Genomic DNA, 9886 nt, shown 5'->3' with positions numbered 1-9886 from the left:
CCCATGTAATTCACCTCCTCCATAGTGGGTTGATCAGGATCATAAGGTTCTACTCCAGAAGAAGTTTCGTGAGTGCTGCCAGCTGCAGCTTGCATTCTAGTCAAATGTTGAGAGATCCTATTGACCTGCTGGGTCAAGATCTTATTATGAGGCAATATGGCATTCAGAGTATCAACTTCAAAAACTCCTTTCTTCTGAGCTACCCCATTGTTTACAGGATTTCTCTCAAAAGTGTACATGAATTGGTTGTTTGTAACCATCTCAATGAGTTCTCTAGCTTCTGCATGCATTTTCTTCAAGTGGAGTGATCCACTTGCAGAGCTGTCCAATGATATTTCGGACATCTCAGACAGACTATCATAGAAAACTCTTATGATAGACCATTCTGAGAGCATGTTAGGAGGACACCTCCTGATTAATTGCTTGTATCTTTCCCAAGCTTTATAGAGGGATTCACCTTCTCTTTGTCTAAAGGTTTGAACTTCCACTCTGATTTTGCTCATCCTTTGAGAGGGAAAGAATTTAGCCAGAAAAATATTAACTAGATTTTTCCAAGAGTCTAGGCTCTCTTTAGGTTGAGAATCCAGCCATATCTTAGCTCTCTCTCTTACAGCAAAGGGAAAGAGCATAAGTTTGTAGACCTCAGGATTCACTCCATTGGTCTTAATAGTGTCACAGATCTGCAAGAATTCAGCTAAGAACTGATGTGGATCTTTCGTTGGAAGTCCACGGAACTTGCAGTTTTGTTGCAGAAGAGAGACTAACTGAGGTTTAAGCTCAAAGTTGTTAGCCCCAATGGCAGGTACAGAGATATTTCTGCCAAAAAAGTTAGAGGTAGGCATGGTAAAGTCACCAAGAACATTTCTTGCCTCTCCTTCATGTTCAGCCATGTCTTTTGTAACAACCCCATTTTTCAAGTACGTGAAATCTTTTCTGAAGGCACGGATTTCTCCGGAAGATCAATAAAGGGAACACCTCTTATATATCATAAAGTATCTCAATCCTCATTGTTATTATGTCATCTTTAAGCTAAAACCTTTTTGAGGCAAGCTCGATAACGCAGTGATGAAGAACCTAGTTTTTGAACTGTATCGGTTAGGAGTTTTGATTCTAGTTTTCGTAAATAGTCTCAGTTTGATGAACCGGACTAGATTCATGAAAGAAGAGAGATAATAGTATAATATTATCATTACATTAGTATTAGAAGATGCTTGAATGATATTATAAGGTTACCTGGTCTGTTTTAGTTAAAAACAGGAAATCGGTTTAACCGGATTCACAGTTTACTGGTGCAGCTTAACACCAGCACTCTCTGATGATTTTAGCAATGCTAAGGCCTCATCACACATGATCTATTCTCATATTAAATATGTTACTAGTGTCTTTTTTGCTAGTAGCTCAGAAAAGAATTTTTAGAGATGTTTTTATAAGTGTTCTGTACATCTAGTTTTAGTAGTTATACACTTGAGAGAAAAGAGAGAAAACTTCATGAACACTTAATTTTCAAAGCTTGATTTCTTCTGAACTAAAACTCAAATCAAAACTCCGATTTCACCAAAATGATCCTCTCTTCTTCCTCTACATAACCATGTAACTTATCAAGGATGGAAATAAGGTGAAATGGCTGTTCCTTTCCCCTTTTAATTCGGTTTTCAAGGAAACATGCTTAAATATGTGTTTTCTTGATGTTCTTCCTTATGAATCATGCTTAACTTGACTTGAGGGCCAAGAAACGTTAATTTCCAGCAAGTCTAAGGTGAGATATCCCTTCCTAAGGTGCTGAGAGAGATTTGGTCAGTTGAGGGTTTGTGGATTTAAAATTGTTCTTGATGAGATTTAGGAGGAAAAAGTGCTTAAGGACCACCTGAAAGTATAACCAAATTTGGAGCAACAAAACCAGGTAGGGTTTGACGAATTAATCTTGATTGATTGTGTTTGAGTTGTGTGATTATGATATGGTTTGGCTGTTCTTGACGTTGATTGTTTATATGAGTAATTCTTGTTGAAATTTTGGTAAAAATTTGATGAAATTTGATGATATTCAAGCTATGAATGCATGTTCTTGTGGCTGCTTGAATTTTGAACCCTAACCTTTAAATTGGGGTTCAATTTATATTAAATTCATGTGGAAAAGATGGGGTTTTAGTGGCTGAGAATTTATTATGAATTTTGGTAAAAATCGGTTGTTGAAAAGATTGAAAAACGGGTGAAAACAAAGAAAGAATCTGAAGAATTTACGAAGAAAATGAAGAACACTTTGAGTGTGGTGAAGAACAATGAAGAACACCTTTTAGATCTTAGAAAGGGCAAGGAAGTAAATATTTTGGTGTTTGAGGGGTTATTTGGTAATTTCTGAAAGTTAGGGTGGTTAAAGTAGAAATATTAAAAGTTACGGATGGTAAAAAGTGAATTTTAAAGGTTAAAAGTTAAAGTGGGGTAATTTTCAAAAATTTAATGATAAAATATTAAAAAATAATAAAATATTAAATAATAATATTTAATTAAAAATAATATTTTAATAAAAATAATAAAATAATGCGAAAAAGGAAGTTTTCTGTAAAAGCTTTAGAAAGACAACTTTAAGCGCAGAATCTCATAATTACCTTAATAAAACACTTAGGGAGTGGTAATAACATGTTAGTGAGGCAAAGATAAAAGAAAGATAAAAAATTGGAGAAAAGATAAAAGTCGAAGAAAAACTTTGTAGTGTTTTAATGACAGAAACAGACAGAGGTTGGTAAACGAACTAGGGCAACATAGTTACTGCTTGAGTTGCGACTAGGGTTAGGTATTATATGAAAAGTTAAACTGTTTCAGTATAGACTTAATAAACCTATAGTTGGGACAGATTAACTATTCATACCAAAATTTACATAAGCTTTAAATACATACATTAAACAGAGAAATCAAAGCAGAGTAGAGAAACACAAAGAACATAGTAACCAGAGAAAAGTAAAGAGATACAGAGAATAGAGTAACTAAAGCAGAATAAAGGGATACAGAGAAAAGAGTAATCAGAGCAGAGTAAAAAGACAAGGAGAAAAGAGTAATATGATAAAGAGAAATGGTTTGAGCTAAGATGTTGTAAAAGTGAAAGATGTAAAGTTTGTATAGTATGATTGAACAGAGAAAGAAAGAGGTACTGCATAAGAATGTGAAAGTGATGATAAATAATGAGAATGATAATGAATGATGATAATGAGAATGATTATGTAAGAATATGCTACAGAGAGGCAGTCAGATAGATGGTGGTACGATCACTGAGAACACTTTCCTGGGATACCTTGCTATAATGCTTTGTTGTAAGACAGAGGATTATGTTTCCAAGTGGGTAGAGGCTATTGCCACTCCAACGAATGATAACAAGATGGTTATGAACTTCCTCAGGAAGAATATCTTCAGCCATTTTGGAGTCCCCCGAGCACTCATCAATGATGGAGGGAGTCATTTTTGTAACAGACCACTAGAAGCTCTCCTCCTACGATATGGGGTAAAACACAAGGTTGCCACACCTTACCATCCACAAACAAGTGGGCAAACTGAGATAAACAACAGAGAGCTAAAAAGGATTTTGGAAAAGACTGTGGGTGCATCAAGAAAGGATTGGGCAAAGAAACTGGATGATGCTCTTTGGGAATACCGTATAGCATTCAAAACACCAATTGGAATGTCCCCATATCAACTGGTGTATGGAAAAGCGTGTCATTTACCACTGGAGCTGGAACACAAAGCTCTCTGGGCTCTTAAGACACTAAATTTTGACAACATTGCCGCTGGTGCAAAGAGGATCTTGCAGCTGCAAGGGATGGAGGAATTTAGATCACAAGCCTATGAAAATGCCAAGATTTATAAAGAAAAGGCAAAGAGAAGACATGACCTGCATCTTGAACCCAGGAGTTTTGAAAAGGGGCAACAAGTACTCCTCTACAATTCCAAATTGAGACTGTTCCCAAGAAAACTCAAATCAAGGTGGTCCGGACCTTTTCTTGTCACAAAAGTCTCGCCATATGGACACATAGAAATCATGGATGAAGGATCAGAGAGGACTTTCACTGTAAACGGACAAAGGCTGAAGCATTATATGGGCAACATGGGGGAAAACCCCAGAGTAAAGTATCATCTCAAGTAATGGAGGAATCGTCGAGCTAGCGACGCTAAAAGAGCGCTCTGTAATGGAGGAAAACCCGAAGGTTGTATTGTTACTTAATTCCATGTACTGAGAATGTTAAAATTGGAAGTCCAAATGCACCTTTGATTAATAGCTACTCATTAGTTAGAACCCTTTCAATTCTGTTTTTAAGTCTCTCACAGCTTAGGTCTATGTTTGCTAGTTTGAATGTCACTACATCTTTTCCTTACTTAATTGTATGCTTGTCCTTTTTAATCAAATGAAAAGAGAATGAGTGTTTTATAAAGGACTAGAGTGGAGTTCATATTATGGAGTAAGTTCCTAAGTTTGTGGTGTAATCATAAGTTAGCTAAGTTGGTTCACCAACAAGGTGGGAAGACAACTATCTGTCTTGAATCCTATGCTTTGAACACACCCCATGAGACTAACTAAATAACAAGATCCTAATAAGAAAAAGGGAAAGAAAAGGGAAAGTGAAGAATAAAAGAAAAATAGCAAGAAAAGAGGCTAGGCACTAAGGGGTTGAGTCTTGATGGATGTGTCTGTGGTGTTCTTGTACCAAGGATCTGCTTGGATTACAAAGCTCTCAAGGGTGCTTTATCACCTGGTAACTTGGGTTAGCTAACCCGGGATTATCAGTTGAAAGTCCACTATCAAGAGCAATCTTTGCTACAGAACATTTAGTAGCCCAAAGAGGTGCTGGACACCAAGACCTCAAGGAAAGAAAATAAACAAACCATGTGCTTGTGGTGTGTATGTATGGGGGAGAGACTTGAGGAAGTAAGTCCTTAGGGGTGTTTCAACACTTAGCACCTTGAACCAACTGGTTCGAGAGTGTTGGCTGAAAGCTTATTCTAAAGAGTTGCCCCCTTACAGAGCACTTAGCCTAAGAACACAAATAAGCCCTGAAATGACAAACAAAAGGATCAATGAATAAAAGTCTCATGGGATGCAATCAAGTGAGTAGTTTAGGACATGATAAAGGTCTGAAAGCCAGTGAAGGAATGAACCTAAGTTGCTATGCATGAAACCACCATAAAACCAGGGACATAACTTCCACAAGAATGACTCATTTCTCTTGGAATTCCATTCATCATTCTCTTGTTCCAGTACTTGCTTAGGGACAAGCAAGCTTTAAGTTTGGTGTTGTGATGCCAAGGCATTTTGGCTAGTTTCACTAACCTTTCTTTACTGTTTTTAAGGTAGTTTCATGCATTTTCTTAAGAAATAAGCTAGTTTTGGGTAGATATTCACTTACAGCTGTTTCAAGTATACATTGTGCATTTTACATGATTTCATGAGAATTTTGCATGAATTATATGACAAATTGGATGATGCATGTCTCATGACTTGGATTAGAACTTTGATGCACTTTGCTGCTTGATTTCAGGACAAAGGAAGCAAAGAAGAACCACGTTAGCATTCATGTCAGTTCAACTAACGTGACCTCTAACGTGGAATGGGAGCTAGTTTGCAAAGTTAGTGAGAAAGGTAATCGCCAATAACGCCCTCGAAGCCATCACATCCCACGTTAAAAGTCACGTTAACTAAGTTAACGTGAACTCTAACGTGGAAGAATACAACAAGGCCAACGTTAGTGACACTCTCCTTTGTCACTAACGTTGGACCAAGCTCATAATTGGCCACGTTAGTTGCCACGTTAACTTAGTTAACGTGGACTCTAACGTTGGAAAGCAAAAAAGAAGCCAACGTTAGTGACATTCACCTTTATCACTAACGTTGGCCAAGCCTCCATGAGCCACGTTAACTCCCACGTTAACTTAGTTAACGTGGAAGCTAACGTGGAGAGAGAAATTGATCGCCAACGTTAGTGACACTTACCTTTGTCACTAACGTTGGGTTGAACCACCAAGAGCCACATGAGCAACGTTAACTCCCACGTTAATGGTGCGCGAAATTGTGAACAATACTTTTCACAACTCTCATAATCCCCGGTCATGAACCCCAAAAACTTGGTGTTCAATACCATGGCATTACACAACTTCGCACAACTAACCAGCAAGTGCACTGGGTCGTCCAAGTAATAAACCTTACGCGAGTAAGGGTCGATCCCACGGAGATTGTTAGTATGAAGCAAGCTATGGTCATCTTGTAAATCTTAGTCAGGCAAACTCAAATGGATATGGTGATGAACGAAATAAACATAAAGATAAAGATAGAGGTACTTATGTAATTCATTGGTAGGAACTTCAGATAAGCGCATGAAGATGCCTTCCCTTCCGTCTCTCTGCTTTCCTACTGTCTTCATCCAATCCTTCTTACTCCTTTCCATGGCAAGCTCATGTAGGGTTTCACCGTTGTCAGTGGCTACCTCCCATCCTCTCAGTGAAAACGTTGCCTATGCTCTGTCACAGCATGGGTAATCATCTGTCGGTTCTCGGTCAGGCCGGAATAGAATCCATCGATTCTTTTGCGTCTGTCACTAACGCCCTGCCTGCTAGGAGTTTGAAGCACGTCACAGCCATTCAATCATTGAATCCTACTCAGAATACCACAGACAAGGTTAGACCTTCCGGATTCTCTTGAATGCCGCCATCAGTTCTAGCCTATACCACGAAGACTCTGATCTCACGGAATGGTTGGCTTGGTTGTCAGGCGATCAACCATGCATCGTGCAATCAGGAATCCAAGAGATATTCACCCAATCGAAGGTAGAACAGAGGTGATTGTCAGTCACATGTTCATAGGTGAGAATGATGATGAGTGTCACGGATCATCACATTCATCAAGTTGAAGAACAAGTGATATCTTAGAACAAGAACAAGCGGAATTGAATAGAAGAACAATAGTAATTGCATTAATACTCGAGGTACAGCAGAGCTCCACACCTTAATCTATGGTGTGTAGAAGCTCCACCGTTGAAAATACATAAGAACAAGGTCTAGGCATGGCCGTGAGGCCAGCCTCCCAATGATCTAAGATAGCATAAGAATGGGATGGCTGCCAAAGTCTCCAAGATGAAAATACAATAGTAAAAGGTCCTACTTATAGAGAACTAGTAGCCTAAGGTTTACAGAAATGAGTAAATGACATAAAAATCCACTTCCGGGCCCACTTGGTGTGTGCTTGGGCTGAGCAATGAAGCATTTTCGTGTAGAGATTCTTCTTGGAGTTAAACGCCAGCTTTTATGCCAGTTTGGGCGTTTAACTCCCATTTGGGTGCCAGTTCCGGCGTTTAACGCTGGAAATCTTGAGGGTGACTTTGAACGCCGGTTTGGGCCATCAAATCTTGGGCAAAGTATGGACTATCATATATTGCTGGAAAGCCCAGGATGTCTACTTTCCAACGCCGTTGAGAGCGCGCCAATTGGGCTTCTGTAGCTCCAGAAAATCCACTTCGAGTGCAGGGAGGTCAGAATCCAACAGCATCTGCAGTCCTTTTCAGTCTCTGAATCAGATTTTTGCTCAGGTCCCTCAATTTCAGCCAGAAAATACCTGAAATCACAGAAAAACACACAAACTCATAGTAAAGTCCAGAAAAGTGAATTTTAACTAAAAACTAATAAAAATATACTAAAAACTAACTAGATCATACTAAAAACATACTAAAAACAATGCCAAAAAGCGTACAAATTATCCGCTCATCACAACACCAAACTTAAATTGTTGCTTGTCCTCAAGCAACTGAAAATCAAATAAGATAAAAAGAAGAGAATATGCAATGAATCCCAAAAATATCTGTGAAGATCAGTATTAATTAGATGAGCGGGGCTTTTAGCTTTTTGCCTCTGAATAGTTTTGGCATCTCACTCTATCCTTTGAAATTCAGAATGATTGACTTCCTTAGGAACTCAGAATCCAGATAGTGTTATTGATTCTCCTAGTTAAGTATGATGATTCTTGAACATAGCTACTTATTGAGTCTTGGCCGTGGCCCAAAGCACTCTGTCTTCCAGTATTACCACCGGATACATACATGCCACAGACACATAATTGGGTGAACCTTTTAGATTGTGACTCAGCTTTGCTAGAGTCCCCAATTAGAGGTGTCCAGGGTTCTTAAGCACACTCTTATTGCCTTGGATCACAACTTTATTTTTCTTTCTTTTCTCTCTTTTTTTTTCGTTTTCTTTTCTTTTTCTCTCTTTTTTTTTCGTTTTCTTTTCTTTCTCTCTCTTTTTTTTTTCGATTTTTTTTTGAATGGAAATACTTTTTCTTGCTTCAAGAATCATTGTAATGATTTTTCAGATCCTCAGTAACATGTCTCCTTTTTCATCATTCTTTCAAGAGCCAACATTCATGAACCACAAATTCAAGATACATATGCACTGTTTAAGCATACATTCAGAAAACAAAAATATTGCCACCACATCAAAATAATTAAACTGTTATAAAATTCAAAATTCATGCAATTCTTTTTCTTTTTCAATTAAGCACGTTTTTATTAAGAGAGGTGATGGATTCATAGGACATTCATAACTTTAAGGCATAGACACTAAGACACTAATGATCACAAGACACAAACATAGATAAACATAAGCACTAGAATTCGAAAAACAGAAGAATAAAGAACAAGGAAATTAAGGAATGGGTCCACCTTAGTGATGGCGGCTCTTTCTTCCTTTTGAAGATCCTATGGAGTGCTTGAGCTCCTCAATGTCTCTTCCTTGTCTTTGTTGCTCCTCCCTCATGATTCTTTGATCTTCTCTAATTTCATGGAGGATGATGGAGTGTTCTTGATGCTCCACCCTTAGTTGACCCATATTGGAACTCAATTCTCCTAGGGAGGTGTTTAGTTGCTACCAATAGTTTTGTGGAGGAAAGTGCATCCCTTGAGGAATCTCAGGGATTTCATGATGAGTGGGGTCTCTTGTGTGCTCCATCCTCTTCTTAGTGATGGGCTTGTCCTCATCAATAGGGATGTCTCCCTCTATGTCAACTCCAACTGAATAACAGAGGTGACAAATGAGATGAGGGAAGGCTAACCTTGCCAAGGTAGAGGACTTGTCCGCCACCTTATAGAGTTCTTGGGCTATAACCTCATGAACTTCTATTTCTTCTCCAATCATGATGCTATGGATCATGATAGCCCGGTCTATGGTAACTTCGGACCGGTTGCTAGTGGGAATGATTGAGCATTGGATGAACTCCAACCATCCTCTAGCCACGGGTTTGAGGTTATGCCTTCTCAATTGAACCGGCTTTCCTCTTGAATCTCTCTTCCATTGGGCGCCCTCTTCACATATGACTGTGAGGACTTGGTCCAACCTTTGACCAAAGTTGACCCTTCTAGTGTAAGGATGTTCATCTCCTTGCATCATAGGCAAGTTGAACGCCACCCTCACACTTTCTGGACTAAAATCCAAGTATTTCCCCTGAACCATAGTAAGGTAATTCTTTGGATTCGGGTTCACACTTTGTTCATGGTTCTTGGTGATCCATGCATTGGCATAGAACTCTTGAACCATCAAGATTCCGACTTGTTGAATGGGGTTGGTAAGAACTTCCCAACCTCTTCTTCGGATCTCATGTCGGATCTCCGGATATTCACCCTTCTTGAGTGAAAAAGGGACCTCGAGGATCACCTTCTTCAAGGCCACAACTTCATAGAAGTGGTCTTGATGCACCTTTGAGATGAATCTTTCCATCTCCCATGACTCGGAGGTGGAAGCTTTTGCCTTCCCTTTCCTCTTTCTAGAGGTTTCTCCGGCCTTGGATGCCATAAATGGTTATGGAAAAACAAAAAGCAATGCTTTTACCACACCAAACTTAAAATGTTTGCTCGTCCTCGAGCAA

General features: G+C 38.9%; 1 non-coding gene across 1 annotated transcript; it reads left to right on the top strand.

Annotated features, from left to right (window-relative positions):
• The first annotated feature begins 388 nt into the window (after window positions 1-388).
• On the top strand, window positions 389-497 carry LOC112798804 (small nucleolar RNA R71). The gene has a single exon (XR_003200401.1). It is a non-coding gene; the product is annotated as a small nucleolar RNA R71 (small nucleolar RNA).
• Window positions 498-9886: the final 9389 nt, after the last annotated feature.

Source organism: Arachis hypogaea, chromosome 4 (assembly GCF_003086295.3).
Source record: "Arachis hypogaea cultivar Tifrunner chromosome 4, arahy.Tifrunner.gnm2.J5K5, whole genome shotgun sequence".
In the NCBI taxonomy this organism is placed as follows: Eukaryota; Viridiplantae; Streptophyta; class Magnoliopsida; order Fabales; family Fabaceae; genus Arachis; species Arachis hypogaea.
Note: the sequence above shows the minus strand (reverse complement) of the source record. Positions and strands in the feature narration are given on the sequence as shown.